The 14,911-nt window shown below is 45.6% G+C and overlaps 1 long non-coding RNA gene across 1 annotated transcript in view; it reads left to right on the top strand.

Annotated features, from left to right (window-relative positions):
* The window catches only part of LOC119624366 (uncharacterized), a 29,567-nt gene that overhangs the window by 1,954 nt on the left and 12,702 nt on the right, over positions 1-14,911 (top strand). The window contains exon 2 of the long non-coding RNA XR_005240444.2: positions 1,685-1,885. This is a non-coding gene — a long non-coding RNA (uncharacterized lncRNA). The remainder of the gene's footprint in view (positions 1-1,684; positions 1,886-14,911) is intronic.

Raw genomic sequence — 14,911 nt, 5'->3', positions numbered from 1 at the left:
GACTACAGGCATGTGCCACCATGCCTGGCTAATTTTTGTATTGTTTGTAGGGATGGGGTTTCACCATGTTGTCCAGGCTGGTCTTTAACTCCTGGACTCAAGCAATCCACCTGCCTTGGCCTCCTAAAGTGTTGGAATTACAAGTGTGAGCCATCGCACTCAGCCTATATATTGTTTTCAATCTATAAGGTTTATCTATGTTGTTATGTGTAGTAGCAGCTTGTTCATTTCCATTGTGGTATACTATTCCATTGCATGAATATATAGTAATTTATCCATTCTAGCTTTTCGGTTTCAAATAATGTGTATCTTTTGGAGTAGACTAAGGTGACTTAAGTAGGAAAAGAACGCATAGCCAGTAACTCTCCCAACAGAATTGGATTCGTGCCTGGGGTGATTCAGGATGTCCAGTTAAGCCGAGAAATCCTGTACATCTTGGCGTACAGTTCCTGTCTCCTGGCATGTGCACATCTTATCTACACCTTTAGTGGATAGCATCACACGGTTTTATAAAGTGGTTGTATCAATTTATGCTGCCACCAGCCATGTGTGAGTTCAGCAATGATAAAAGTTATTTACACCACAGAAATTGGCAACTTTTACAAATCAGAGTTTCTTTCTTAGCCAGTCGTAAAATAATTACCAGCACACCACTGCCAATGAGGCAGGAGGCAGGACTTGGACCCCGGACCAGATTGAGACTAGCTGAAAGGCAAAAGCACTAGCAAGAGACAAAAGCACCTCTCCTTAAGACATGCCGACCAGTGCCATGTCAGTTTACTATTGCCTTGGCAACAACTGGACACTACCCCTTTCTATGGCAATGACCCGACAACCCAGAAGTTACCACCCTTGTTCTAGACATTTCTGCATAATCCACCCCTAATTTGAATGCAATTAAAAGTGGCCGTAAATATGACTGCCAAGCTGCCCTGAGCTGCTACTGTCTACACACTGCCTATGGGGTAGGCCTATTCTACAGAAGCAGTCACAGAGCCCTAACACTACACTGCCTCCTCAATAAAGCTGTTTTCTTGGCCAGCTGCAGTGGCTCACGCCTATAATCCCACCACTTTGGGAAGCCAAGGTGGACAAATCACTTGAGGTCAGGAGTTTGAGACCAGCCTGGCCAACATGGTGAAACTGTTCACTAAAAATACAAAAATTAGCCGGGCGTGGTGGCATGTGTCTGTAATCCCAGCTACTCAGCAGGCTGAGGCATGAGAATTGCTTGCACCCAGGAGGTGGAGCTTGCAGTGAGCCAAGATCGCACCATTGCACTCCAGCCTGGGTGACAGAGCAAGACTCTGTCTTAAAAAAAAAAAAAAGGCTATTTTCTTCTACCGTCGGTTCACTCTTCAGTTCTTTCCTGAGCAAAACCAAGAATCTTCTTGGGCAAAGCCCTAAGGTTCACCTGCCTTGCAGCAACATGGCACCAAACATGGGGTGGAAGAGAGAAGATGACAGCATGAGAGACAGAGAAAAAAATGGCAGTTGACAAGGTGGTAATGAGAGATGGCAGTCGGCAAGACAGTGAGAGACAGTGAGAGATGGCAAGCGACAGTGATTGGCAAGATGACAAGTGGAGAGATGGCAAGAAATAGAGAAGCAGTCGGTGATGGAGGTTGCAAGAGTTGTAACACCAACCAAAGGCTCCTTTTAGAGCCATCATTTTCTCTGGCAGGTGGTAGAGCCAAGCAGACAGGCTAGTGGCCATATTGCTGCTGCCTCATGTGGGAACCAGCAGGCTGGAGGGTTATCAGTCCTCACGTGGGACCCTCCCACCATGGCAGCTGAGCCCACCCAAGCTGGGGGATCCTGAAGAGACCTTCACCTGGGTGCCACGTGGAAGATTGGTCCCTACCATTTTGGCTGCTGTGGATGGGTGAGTGTCTTGCCTGCCTCCACCCCATAACATCAGGTAAGCTAAGGAATTAAAAAGCCTTTGGCTAAGAGGTCAGTTAAAAGTCTCTCATCATTTGGATACCCTGAAGCACTTCCTTGTCCTTATCACCCTTTTCCCTGATTGTTTCCCTTCTGACTCCATTTTATTGCTCCGCCAGTTGCTTTATTTTGAGTCCTAAGATGTATGTTTTGTTGGCAGTCTTAGTTTTCACTTTGATTTTCTGTTGACTATATTTGGGGAATGATTTAAGGCAGGACACTTGGCTGTGCAAGGCCTCCTGTTGTGTTGTTCTGTGACCTCCAACTTGGCCTGAGGTTTGCTGTTGGCCACCCCCCGGTGCCCTGGGGTCTTCAGCATTTGGTGAGGGGACCTTGTTGGTTGAAACTCAGGCACTCCAGGTTTTTCAGCATTGGTATTGCTGAAAATGCTCTGGGGTTTTCGGTGTTGACATTCCCTCTTTTTTTTTTAGATAGAGTCTCGCTCTGTCGCCGGGGCTGGAGTGCAGTGGCCGGATCTCAGCTCACTGCAAGCTCCGCCTCCCGGGTTTACGCCATTCTCCTGCCTCAGCCTCCCGAGTAGCTGGGACTACAGGCGCCCACCACCTCGCCCGGCTAGTTTTTTGTATTTTTTAGTAGAGACGGGGTTTCACCGTGTTAGCCAGGATGGTCTCGATCTGCTGACCTCGTGATGCACCCGTCTCGGCCTCCCAAAGTGCTGGGATTACAGGCTTGAGCCACCGTGCCCGGCCTGACATTCCCTCTTTCATTGAGTGGATGAGGTTTTCCCCACAAGAACAGAAAAAAGCATTAGAAGGGTCCAAATTCTTACTTAAAGAGATCATTGCAAGATTTGGGTTACCTAGAAGTCTGCTCAGTGATAACAGACCCTCCTTCACAGCTAAAGGGACCCAGCAGGTTTCCTGAGCCTTAGGCATTACCTGTCATCTTTACTCTTGGAGACCTCAATCCTCAGGTAAGGTAGAAAAAGCTAATTCTCCCCTGGGGGAATCTTGGTCTCGCCTTTTTCTGCTCTGAAGTTAGAAGTTATTATTTTCCTCATAGCCATTTGCAGACCTCTTCCTGTGTGCTGTCGTGTAACGGCGTAACTGCCTTGCTGAAGCCCTCTTGGTTGAAGGGAACTGAGAGTTCCCAGGCCCCTGACCTGGCGGACAGCCACCAACAGCAGTAGAAAAGTGGCCACCTCAACATTGTTTTTGGTCTCTGCTACTAGGTAGGTTCTCTGGCAGTCAGGGCCCCTGAGGTCTCCCCTTGGGCAATGCTACTTACCCCCACCCTTCCTCCCTCCCACTGTCACCATTTGTTTAGCCTCTTTCTGTCTAAACTCTCTGTGGAATTTGGGCCAACATTCTACTGCCCATTTGTAGCTTATAATCCATTTTTGTTACACCTTGCTGTCTATATTTACACCTTCTTTGTAGAAAGTGGGAATTTAAAAGGGAAAAATAACTAGGCATTTACTAAGCTTAGGTCACTAAAACCCCCATAGACAGCCTTACTAGACATGAGGCAGCAGCAAGCATCCTGAAGGACTTAGTGTGAGGGTGTCTTTTAGGCAATTGGAGTAAATTCAAATTAGATAAATTGAAAAAGAAAAAATTTATTTTCTGTTGCAACAATGTTTGGGTTCAATACAAATTGGGAAACCAACAGATGTGGCCTAGGCAGGATTCTTTTTTTTTTTTTTTTTTAAGATAGAGTCTCTATCTTAGAATCTAGAATCTGATCTAGGCAGTGTGGCTTAAAAATATGCATTCTTAGCTGGGCACAGTGGCTCACACCTGTAATCCCAGCACTTTGGGAGGCCAAGAGGCAGGTGCATCACTTGAGGTCAGGAGTTCGAGACCAGCCTGGTCAATATGGTGAAACCTGGTCTCTACTAAAAATACAAAAATTAGCTAGGTGTGGTGCCATTGCCGAGGCTGGAGTGCAGTGGCAAGATCTTGACTTGCCACAACCTCTGCCTCCTGGTTCAAGCAATTCTCCTGCCTCAGCTTCCCACGTAGCTGGGATTACAGGTGCAGGCTACCATGACCGATTAATTTTTTGTATTTTTAGTAGAGATGGAGTTTCACCATGTTAGCCAGGCTGGTCTCGAATTCCTGACCTCAGGTGATTTGGCTGCCTTGGCCTCCCAAAGTGCTGGGATTACAGGTGTGAGCCACTGCACCTGACCTCACGATTCTTTGTTATAATGATATTGTACAATTAGAATTTGTTTTGTAAAAAGGAAGGAAAACTGGAAGAAGTTCCTTACGTGCAGGCGTTTCTGGCCATCTACCAGGATCCTAACTTAAGGGCTAGCTGTAGAATGTGTCTGGCTCATGATACTCCCAGCCACCCAGAAGCACACCAGGTATTGTAAATGACCCTGTCTTAGCTGTTCCCCTATGAGGCCTGTGTCCCCACTTTGAAGCCTCTCCAGTCCCCTAGTTCTGAGTGGGGGCGCCACCACTTCTCTAGTGCAGAATTCCACCTCAAAGTCAGCAGGCATCCCTCCCCTTTATCCAGCGGGCTCTGGCCCATATCCCCCACTGCCAGAGGAAGTAAACCCAACCGGTACTACTAGGAGTCGGGCCCCATATTGGCCGCCAAAATTGGACCTGTGTCCATTGTGAGAGGTATGTCCATTGTGACAGGCATGGAGGAGCAACCACAAGATACGTGCCTTTTTCCATGTTTGATTTGGCTTTATGCAAGGAAAAATTTGGTTGTATTTTAGAGGATCCAGGGAAGTTTGTAGAGGAGTTTATTAAGTTGACCGTATTCTTTGATGTAACTTGGCATGACATGCAGATATTACTACATACTTGTTGTACTGTAGAGGAAAAACAAAGAATTCTAGCTACTGCCCGTGAACATGCAGATGGAGTAGCCACTCATGACGCAGGCCATGCCATGTCATGTGGGAGGAGATGCAGTTCCAGATCTAGGCTCTCAATTGGATTACTAGACAGGTTTCAAGATCTTAAATGCAGAAATCATAGGCTAATTTGTTTAACATGAAAAAGTGTGTGCTTAAGCCAGTCAATTATGACAAGGTGAGAGAAATAACTCAGGACAAAGATGAAAATCCTGCTCTATTTCAGGACCGTTTGCTTGGGGCACTCAGGAAATATGCTAATGCAGACCCAGACTCCCCAGAAGGGTGGGTTCTCCTGTGTGTGCATTTTATCACTCAATCTGCCCGACATCAGGAGGAAGCTACGAAAGGTGGCAATGGGGCCTCAAACCCCCGTGAGCCAACCCTTAAACATTGCTTTTAGGGTTTACAACAATAGGGACAAGGCAGACGAAGAGGCAAAAGCCAAAAAGTTGGCCAAAAAAGCACAATTGTTAGTGGCTGCTTTAGACCCTCAGCTGTTTCAAGGTTACCCACCCCAGGAAAATGTGGGAAGATCAGTGTCTGGGATGCTCAGATGAGAGTCCCACTGCTTTCTGGACTCTAGGCCAAAATCAAATCAGTGTGCCTTTTTTTTTTTTTTTTTTTTTTTTTTTGAGATGGAGTCCTGCCCTGTCGCCCAGGCTGGAGTGCAGTGGCGTGATCTCAGCTCACTGCAAGCTCCACCTCCGGGGTTCATGCCATTGTCGTGCCTCAGCCTCCCAAGTAGCTGGGACTACAGGCACCTGCCACCATGCCTGGCTAATTTTTTTGTATTTTTAGTAGAGACGGGGTTTCACCATGTTAGACAGGATGGTCTCGGTCTCCAGACCTCATGATCTGCCCGCCTCGGCCTCCCAGAGTGTTGGGATTACAGGCGCGAGCCACTGTGCCCGGCTTTTTTTTTGAGATGGAGTCTCGCTCTGTCACCCAGGCTGGAATACAGTGGCCCAGTCTCGGCTCACTGCAACCTCTGCCTCCTGGGTTCAAGCGATTCTCCTCCCTCAGCCTCCCGATTAGCTGGGACTACAGGCGCCCGCCACCACGCCAGGCTAATTTTTTGTATTTTTAGTAGAGACTGGGATTTCACCATGTTAGCCAGGATGATTTTGATCTCCTGACCTCATGATCCACCCACCTCAGCCTCCCAAAGTGCTGGAATTACAGGCTTGAGCCACTGTGCCCAGCCCAGTGTGCCTTTTGTAAACAAGAAGACTACTTGAAGAAGGACTGTCACAGGCTTAAAGGGGAGTCTGAGACACCCAGATCCATAATGACCAAGAAAGCAGAGGACTGATGGGGCCTGTGGTCCTCTACGACTCCTACTGGACACCTTAACATCTCCATAGAGGAGTCTTGGGTAAACCTGGACACAGCAGGCAAAAATATTGGGTTCTTAATGAACATGCGAGCAGCCTACTCAGTTGTAACCCATTTCTCAGGGCCACTGTCTTCCTGCTCTTGTACAGTAATGGGGATTGATGGCCAGCCAAAAATTAGGAGATTTACCCACTCCCTTGGTTGCACCCTGGAGGACCATACATTTTCCCACAGGTTTTTACTTATGCCTGAGTGTCCTATGCCTCTACTGGGGAGAGAATTACTTTCCCAATTATAGGCCACAGTTCAACTTCTAGTGCCTCATAAGAAGGCAACAGGCTGGGAATGGACACTTCTAGCTCTAAGTGCTTACCTCAACACGGATAAGGAGATGCTCTTACCACCACATATTTCTTCTCAAGTAGACCCCTCTGTTTGGGTCATGGAAGTTCCTGCTAGAGCTGTTAATGTACCCCCATTCCAGGTTATTTTAAAACCCAGTGTTAATTACATGTGGAAGACACAATATCCTTCGAGACCCAAGTCTCAGAAGAACATTCAGCCCCTACTAACGAAGTTCCTAAAGTTTGGATTCCTACAATCCTGTGCCAGTCCCCATGTAACAGCCTCATTCTACCTGTAAAGAAACCAAATGGGGAATATAAATTTGTTGAGGACCAGAGAGCAGTTAATGAGACAGCAGTCCCAGTCCACCCAACAGTTCCCAATCCTTGTGCAGTATTTACCCATGTCTCTGAAGATGCTCACTGGTTCATGGTAAGGATGCTTTCTTTTGCATAACTTTACACCCAGACTCTCAGTACATTTTTGCTTTTAAATGGGCTGATCCAGACACTGATGCCACATCTCAGCTTACCTGGACAGTCCTTCCCTCAAGGTTTTAGGGACCACCTCCATCTCTTCTGCAATGCATTGGCCAAGGAGTTAAGGGAACTACAGTTAACTAATGGATCCCTCTTGCAATATGTAGATGACCTATTACTCTCCAGCCTCACTAGGGAAGACTGACAGGTACACAATTCAGCTCCTTAATTTTCTGGGAAAGTGAGGATAGTGAGTTTCCCCCAACAAGGCCCAGATCTCTGTGTAAAAGTCTAAATACTGGGGGTATGTGCTCACTCCTGAGACAAGGACTTTTGTTCAGAAGCAAAAAGAGACCGTCCTGGCACTCCAGCCCCTTCAGACTAAGAAGCAAGTAATAGTCTTTTTGGGAATCCTGATCTGGATTCCCGGGTTTGAGCTTAGAGCAAAGCATTCTGTGAAGCTCTAAAGGGGAGTGATCATGAGCCTTTGAATTGGGATGGGACCTGCTAACAGGCATTCTTAACACTAAAAGAAAAGCTGGGAACAGCTCCTGCTTTGGGACACCCTAACTGAGAAAAACCTTTCACTTTGTGGCTTTATGTGGCTGAAAAACAAGGGACAGCTTTGGGCGTCCTAACTCAAAGGCTCGGGAATAGTCCCAGGCCAGTGGCTTACTTTTCTAACTGCTAGACCAGGTGGCAGCTGCATGGCCAGGATGCTTGCAAGCTGTGGCCACCACTGCTCTATTGGTAGAAGAAGCCAGTAAGTTTACCCTGGGACAACAATTAGATGTCATGACCCACCACCAAGTATAGGGATCTAAGAGACAAAGGAACACCAATGGCTAACAGGAGGTCACTTACTTAAATATCAGGTCCTTCTGCTTGACACCCAGTTGTTACTTTTAAAGTAGGTAAAGTTTTAAACTCTGCTACCCTGTTGGTGGGTTTCATGTCCCAACAAACAGATCCCCAACTCATTCACTCCTGTGTGGAAACCGTAGAACAGACCTACTCTAGCAGGCCTGATCTCAAAGATGAGCCCCTGCCTAACCCCAGTGTTGGGTGGTTTATAGATGGGAGTGGCTTTATGCATGAGGGGTGAGGAAGACAGGTTATGAAGTGGTTAGCCAACAAGAGATCATTGAGACAAAAGTTTTGCCTCCCTAGACTTCCATTCAAAAAGTGGAATTAATTGCTTTAATCAGGGCCCTCCAGTTGGGAAAAGACTTAACGGTCAATATACTCACTGATTCCAAATATGGGTTCCTGGTGCTCCATGCTCATGCTGCCATATGAAAAGAAAGGAGAACATTAGCAGCTAAGGGATCCCCCATACAACATCACTCAGAGATCCTGGAACTTTTAGATGCTGTCCTTTTCCTTTGGGAAAAGGAGGTAGCAGTTAGTCACTGCCGGGGATACCAAAAGGGAGACACCTCGCTTATTTGAGGAAATGCTCCCGCAGACAGAGCAGCCAAAGCCACAGCTAAGGAGACACCAGTATTCCCATGCACTGCATTAATGCCAGGTACTCCGCCCATGTCAGCAGCACCACACTATACCCCTGAGGAAATTAAATGGGCATAATAGAAAAGCTTACAGAAGGATCCCTCAGGATGGTTGCTAGAAAACAACAAACTCTTTCTCCCTGAGGCTGAGCAATGGAAAATAATTAAGTATTCCCATGACTCCTCACATTTGGGACAGGACTGCCTATTCAAATTAGTTTCTCAAATCTTCTTGGGAAAGAAATTATTCCAGGCTGTGAAGTGGGTCACCAGGGCCTGGGAACTTTATGCCGGTAATGACCCAGGAAGCTGCCCATACCCTTATCCCTACTCACTCCTGTACAACATCAAGGAACATACCATGGGGAAGATTGGCAAATAGATTTTACTCAGATGCCACCATACAGGGGACTGAAATATTTGCTAGTGTTTACAGACACTTTCACCGAGTGGATAGAGGCTTTCCCCACAAGAACAGAAAAGGCATTAGAAGTGTCAGTTCCTACTTAAAGAGATCATCCCAGGGTTTTGATTACCTAAAAGTCTGCAGAGTGATAATGGACGCTCCTACAGAGTGATAATGGACCCAGCAGGTGTCCTGAGCCTTAGGCATTACCTATCATCTTCACTCCTCCTAGAGACCCCATTCTTGGGGAAGGTAGAAAAAAACTAATCGTATTTTTAAAAGGACATTAGCAGAGCTCTGTTAGGAGACCTCAGAGGCCTAGGTTTCTCTCCTACCCATACCCATCACCTTTTTTTTTCTTTTTTTTTCTTTTTTTTGAGACAAAGTCTTGCTCTGTTGCCCAGGCTGGAGTGCAGTGGTGTGATCTCAGCTCACAGCAACCTCCGCCTCCCAGGTTCAAGGGATTCTTCTGCCTCAGGCTCCTGAGTAGCTGGCACTACAGGCAGGCACCACCACGCCCAGATAATTTTTGTATTTTTAGTAGAGACAGGGTTTCACCTTGTGGGTCAGGCTGGTCTTGAACTCCTGACCTCGTGATCCACCCACCTTAGCCTCCCAAAGTACTGGGATTACAGGCGTGAGCCACCGCACCCTGCCTCCCATCACCCTTTTATATGTAAGGATGACTCCAAAGGGAACACTAAAACAGTCCATTTGAAATGATTTATGGGAGGCCCTTTTTTTTTTTTTGAGACAGAGTCTTGCTCTGTCGCAGACTGAGTGGCGTTGTCTCGGCTCACTGCAAGCTCTGGGGAGGCCCTTTTTAACTTCAGACCTCCTGTTTGATGAAGAGACACATAGAATGCTCACCCATATTATCAACTTAGGCTGGGTTCAAAAGGCCCTCCAAGTCCTATGGAGACAAAATATTGCTCCCTTCAACAAAGGAAATAGTTAACCCCCACAATCAACCAGGAGACTTAGTCTTAGTAAACACTTGGAAAGAAGAATCCTCCAACGATCAATTACACATTGATCAGGGCCGTATCAGGTGCTGTTGAGTATACCTGCTGCTATTAAACTTCAGAGTATAACTAGTTTGGTACACCTGTCCAGGTTAAACCTGTTTCTTATGAGTTGCAGCACAAAAGGAAGCCCCCATGACCCACATCTGTGAGCCTTTGGAGGACCTCTGCTGCCTATTTAAAAGAATCCACCCTCAGCCAGAGGTGGTAACGTGATGCTGTGGGTGGGAATAGGAGTAATAATTTTTATCTTCTTCCTGATCGTAATCCTTCTTTTCTGTTGCTTTAGCCAACCTCCCGGGAAACACCTCATTTGTCCTTGTTGGGTGTAGAGGCCACTCTAAGGCCCAACTGGACACCATGTTGTCACTATTAATCCTGTTTGATTTCCTAATTACCCTGATCCGGTGCAGGTGGGAACATAATCCTATAGTAAATATTTCAAAAATTATAGCCTCAGGGAATCATCTTCATGGTTGCTGGATTTGTCATCCATATTCCCAGGGTAGAGAGTTCTACCTTCTGACCTACCCAGAACATTTCATGGCCATCTCTCCAGATCTCCTAACTAGCCATAGTGATCCCCAAATACCCAAATCCCTACTTGTTAAGTGAACTCTCCTCCTGATTCCCCTCCAATTCCACCTGAATATCACCCCCCAACTCCTGCCACTATTACCTTGACCTGGGAAGTTGGGTATCCATATCTCCAATGCACTAATGATTCTATCTTTTGCACCCACTGCTGTGTTAGTGACACAAAAGCAGACGTTTCCCTGCGATACTCTGATCCAAATCTAGTTGCCAAGTTCCCCAGGCTGCAGTGAGGTAAATGGGATTCCACTTGTCAGTGAGGAGACCATATATGGTGCCTTCTCCTGGATCAGAACATACAAGGGAAAAACAACTGCCCAATCTGGGAAGGTGGGAGTACTGTTTCTTCTGGAAAACAAAGATTGTTTGACCACTCCCATTAGAACAGGGGGAAAATATCTCCTCTAGAGACCCAACTTGGCAGCAGAGGATAAACATCACACCCCGTAGGGCCTCTGTTTGTATCCCCCCCAGGCTCGTTTTGTTTGTGGCCATGAGTGGGAAGAATTCACACCCCATAACCACTCCTGACTCCCCAGGAAGCCACCTGTTCTTTTAGAAGTAGCTTTCTGTATATAAAAAGCTTGGAATAGGCTGGGTGTGGTGGCTCACACTTGTCATCTGAGCACTTTATGAGGCCAAGGCAGATGGACCACTTGAGGTCAGGAGTTAGAGACTAGACTGGCCAACATGGTGAAACCCCATCTACTAAAAATACAAAAATTACCCGGGCTTGCTGCAAGTACCTGTAATCCCAGCTACTTGGGAGGCTGAGGCAGGTGAATCGCTTGAACCTGGGAGGCGGAGGTTGCAGTGAGCCGAGATCACACCATTGCACTCCAGCCTGGGCAACAGAGTAAGACTCTGCCTCAAGAAAAGAATGAAACTTGGAACAGAGATGAACATATGTTGGCCACCCTTACCCCTCCAGGGGTCATGGTCTTTAACCTCATAAGACCCAGGAACGCCAGAAGTAAGTGAGCAATTGGATTAATTCAGTTGTAAGGAATGTGGACAGCAAAAGGACTAGCAGCACCGTAGCGTGGCTTTGCTTATCTACTCACCCCTAGTCAACCCTAAAGAACCCTAAAGAACATGAACCTTAAAGAACCCTAAAGAACTTGACTCCAACCCTAGAATCTTTAGCCACCAATAGAGGTCAGGCATTAAAGGGGATTCAAGAGTCCCTAGACTCTTTGGCAAATGTAGTTCTCAATAACAGACTAGCACTGGATTATTTACTAGCTGAACAAGGTAGAGTCTGTGCAGTTACTACTGAAACCTGTTGCACATACATCAACAACTCTGGACAGTTAAAGTTAACATTCAAAAGATCTGTGAGCAAGCTACCTGGTTACGTAGCTATAACCAGGGCATTAATCCCAACTATATCTGGCCAACTATCAAAAGTGCCTTCCCAAGTTTCACCTGGCTTTTACCTCTCCTAGGACCTTTGATAGCTGTCTTGTAATTACTAATCTTTGGCCCTTGCTTGTTTAGCCTCTTAGTAAAGTTTGTTTTCTATTACAACAGTTCCAGGTAAAGACAATCCTGGCACAAGGCTTCCAACTCGACCTGCCTACTCACCTGGAGAATGAAAGTGTCCTGCCTCTGGGTCCCTTAGATCAGGTATCCAGAGATTTCTACTTCTCCAGGGCTAGACAGGGCCTGCATCCATAAACTCAGCATGAAACGGTTACAAGAGGTAGACCTCCAACCTTCTGTAGTCCCTTTAAGATTAAAGAGGAGTATCTAATCTCTGAGGGGGGAATGAGATAGGAGGCAGGACTCACTTCTACTTCTGGAGGTGAGACTCAGACTCTGGACTAGATTGAGGACTAGCTAAAACAGAGAAGAGGCAAAATCACCTCTCCCTAAGACATACCCACCAGTGCCATGTCAGTTTACCATTGCTAGGGAAACACCCTGTAGTTACCACCTCTTTCCTTGGCAATGACCTGACAACCTGAAAGTTATCACCTTTTTTCTAGAAATTTCTGTATAATCTGCCCCTTAATTTGCATGTAATTAAAAATGGGTGTAGGCTGGGTGCAGTGGGCTCATGCCTGTAATTCCAGCACTTTGGGAGGTCCAGGTGGGTGGATCACCTAAGGTCAGGAGTTTGAGACCAGCCTGGCCAACATGGTGAAATCCCATCTCTACCCAAAATACAAAAATTAGCCAGGTGTTGTGGTGGGTGCCTGTAATCCCAGCTACTTTGGAGGCTGAGGCAGGGGAATCAGTTGAACCTGGGAGGCAGAGGTTGCAGTGAGCTGAGATCACACTACAGTACTCTAGCCTGGGTGACAAAGCAAGACTGTCTCAAAAAAAAAAAAAAAAAAAAAAAAGTGGGTATAAACGTAACTGCAGAACTGCCCTGAGCTGCTACTCTGTATACACTGCTCTGCAGGAGCTGTCATAGAGGTGTACTGCCACACTGCCACCTCAATAAAGCTGTTTTCTTCTACCACTGACTTGCTCTTGAATTCTTTCCTGAGTGAAGCCAAGAACCTTCCCGGGCTAAGCCCCAATTTGGGGTTTGCCCGCACTGTGTCACCAACACCCATTGTCTCAAGAAGTTCCACGTGCTTTCCAAGCAGTTGATGCTGTCAGTCGTTCTTCCCCCAAGAGAAATGATCAAAATTGTAACTGAATGTATTTTTTACTCTAAAACTGAATTTAGATAACTTATTTTTATTTTATTAAGATCAAATATACAAGTAGGCAGCTCTTATTTTATATTATGCCTATATCTATATCTATCTACACAAACTCCTCAAATTTAAAAATCAGAGCATTATTTCTCAGTCCTTTAAAAATCATATTGCTGAGTGCCATGGCTCATGCTGTAGTTCCAACACTTTGGGAGGCCAAGGAGGGACGATGGTTTGAAGCCAGGAATTCCAGATCAGCCTGGGGAACAAAACAAGACCCTATCTTTATTAAAAAAAAAAAAAAAAAAAAGATAAATTTAAAAAGAAGCCGTGTGTAGTGTTGCATGCCTATAGTCCCAGCTACTCAGGATGCTGAGGTGATACGAGGACGCCAGGAATTTGAGGCTGCAGTGATCCCTGATCACGCCACTGTACTCCAGCCTGAGTGACACAGCAAAAACCTATCTCACAAAAAAAAAAAAAAAAAAAAAAAAAAAAAAAAAAAAATCATATATCTCCATGTCAAGGACGGGAAAAAATGAGGACCCTCCTACATTGCTAGTGAGAATGTGAACTGATACAGCTACTTTGGAAAACTTTGGCAATGTTTACTAAAGCTAAACATGCGTACACTCTATGACCAACAATTCTATTCCTGGCTATATACTTGACAGAAATGAGTGCTTCTGTCTACCAGAAGACAAGTACAAGTACGAGAATGTTCATAGTAGCTTTATTCATGATAGCCTACACTGGAAAAACCCAATGTCCATCAACAGAAGAATGGGTGGGTACATTGTGTTGTACTCATCCAGTGGAATATTACGTGACAATAAGAAAGAACAAAGTACTGATAATAAAACAACATGGGTGAACCCTGCATAATTTTGATTGAAAGAAAAAAAAGAAGTCTGATACGAAAGAATACACACGGTATGACTGCAATTTTATGAAGTTTGAAAACTGGTGCAACTAACCTATAGTGGTAAGAGGCCAGACCGGGTTACCCAAGGGTGTGGTATTAACTTGCAGGGGACAGGAGAGTCCTCAGAAGTGCTGGAATTGCTCTACTCTTGATCTGGGTTGTGAGTACATGGGAGAATATGTATTCAAAGTTGATGTGTACGTATTACTGTATCCGAATTATACCCCAGTAAAATGGAAAAAAAATATAGATGCCAATCATTAAGTGTTGTTACTAAGTCAGATCTTTATGTCAGATGCAGCCTAAGTTTCTCCTATATTTGACATTTCTCATAGGCATATTGTAAGAAAGGAAAGAACCAAGCTGTTTCTTCTATGATATTGGGAGTACTCTTCAGCTGGGCTGCTCCAGAAATCATTAATCATTAGATTTGGGCAGCTGCCATCTGATTTCTTTTTTTAAAATAATCACTTGGATATATTCTGCCTCTGCTGATGGGATTTAGACACAGCTTGAGAATAATAACACTCTGCTTTTTATGGGCAATTTTATTTTCTTCAACCACAGATTCAGGAAGAATGAGTTTGTATAGTATGTCAAAATCTATCAGCAAAAAGACCGTGAGGGCCATACCTGTAGTTAATAAAAGTTAGGTTTATCTGGCTTGCTGCAGCGGGAAGAATGCATGAATCTTGGGACCATCTTAGTAAGGGAGACTTGAGTTTGTGCTTGTGTTGGTTGCCTCCGAGAAGGGATTAGGGAAGCCAGAGCCAACTCTGGATTGAATGCTGTTAGGAAGCAGGGAGGATTGATGCAATTCACAAGGTTAGCAGGGCCACAGGGCAGCA

This window comes from Chlorocebus sabaeus, chromosome 20 (assembly GCF_047675955.1).
Source record: "Chlorocebus sabaeus isolate Y175 chromosome 20, mChlSab1.0.hap1, whole genome shotgun sequence".
In the NCBI taxonomy this organism is placed as follows: Eukaryota; Metazoa; Chordata; class Mammalia; order Primates; family Cercopithecidae; genus Chlorocebus; species Chlorocebus sabaeus.
The sequence above is the reverse complement of the archived record's forward strand: the minus strand, read 5'-3'. Positions and strand labels throughout refer to the sequence as shown.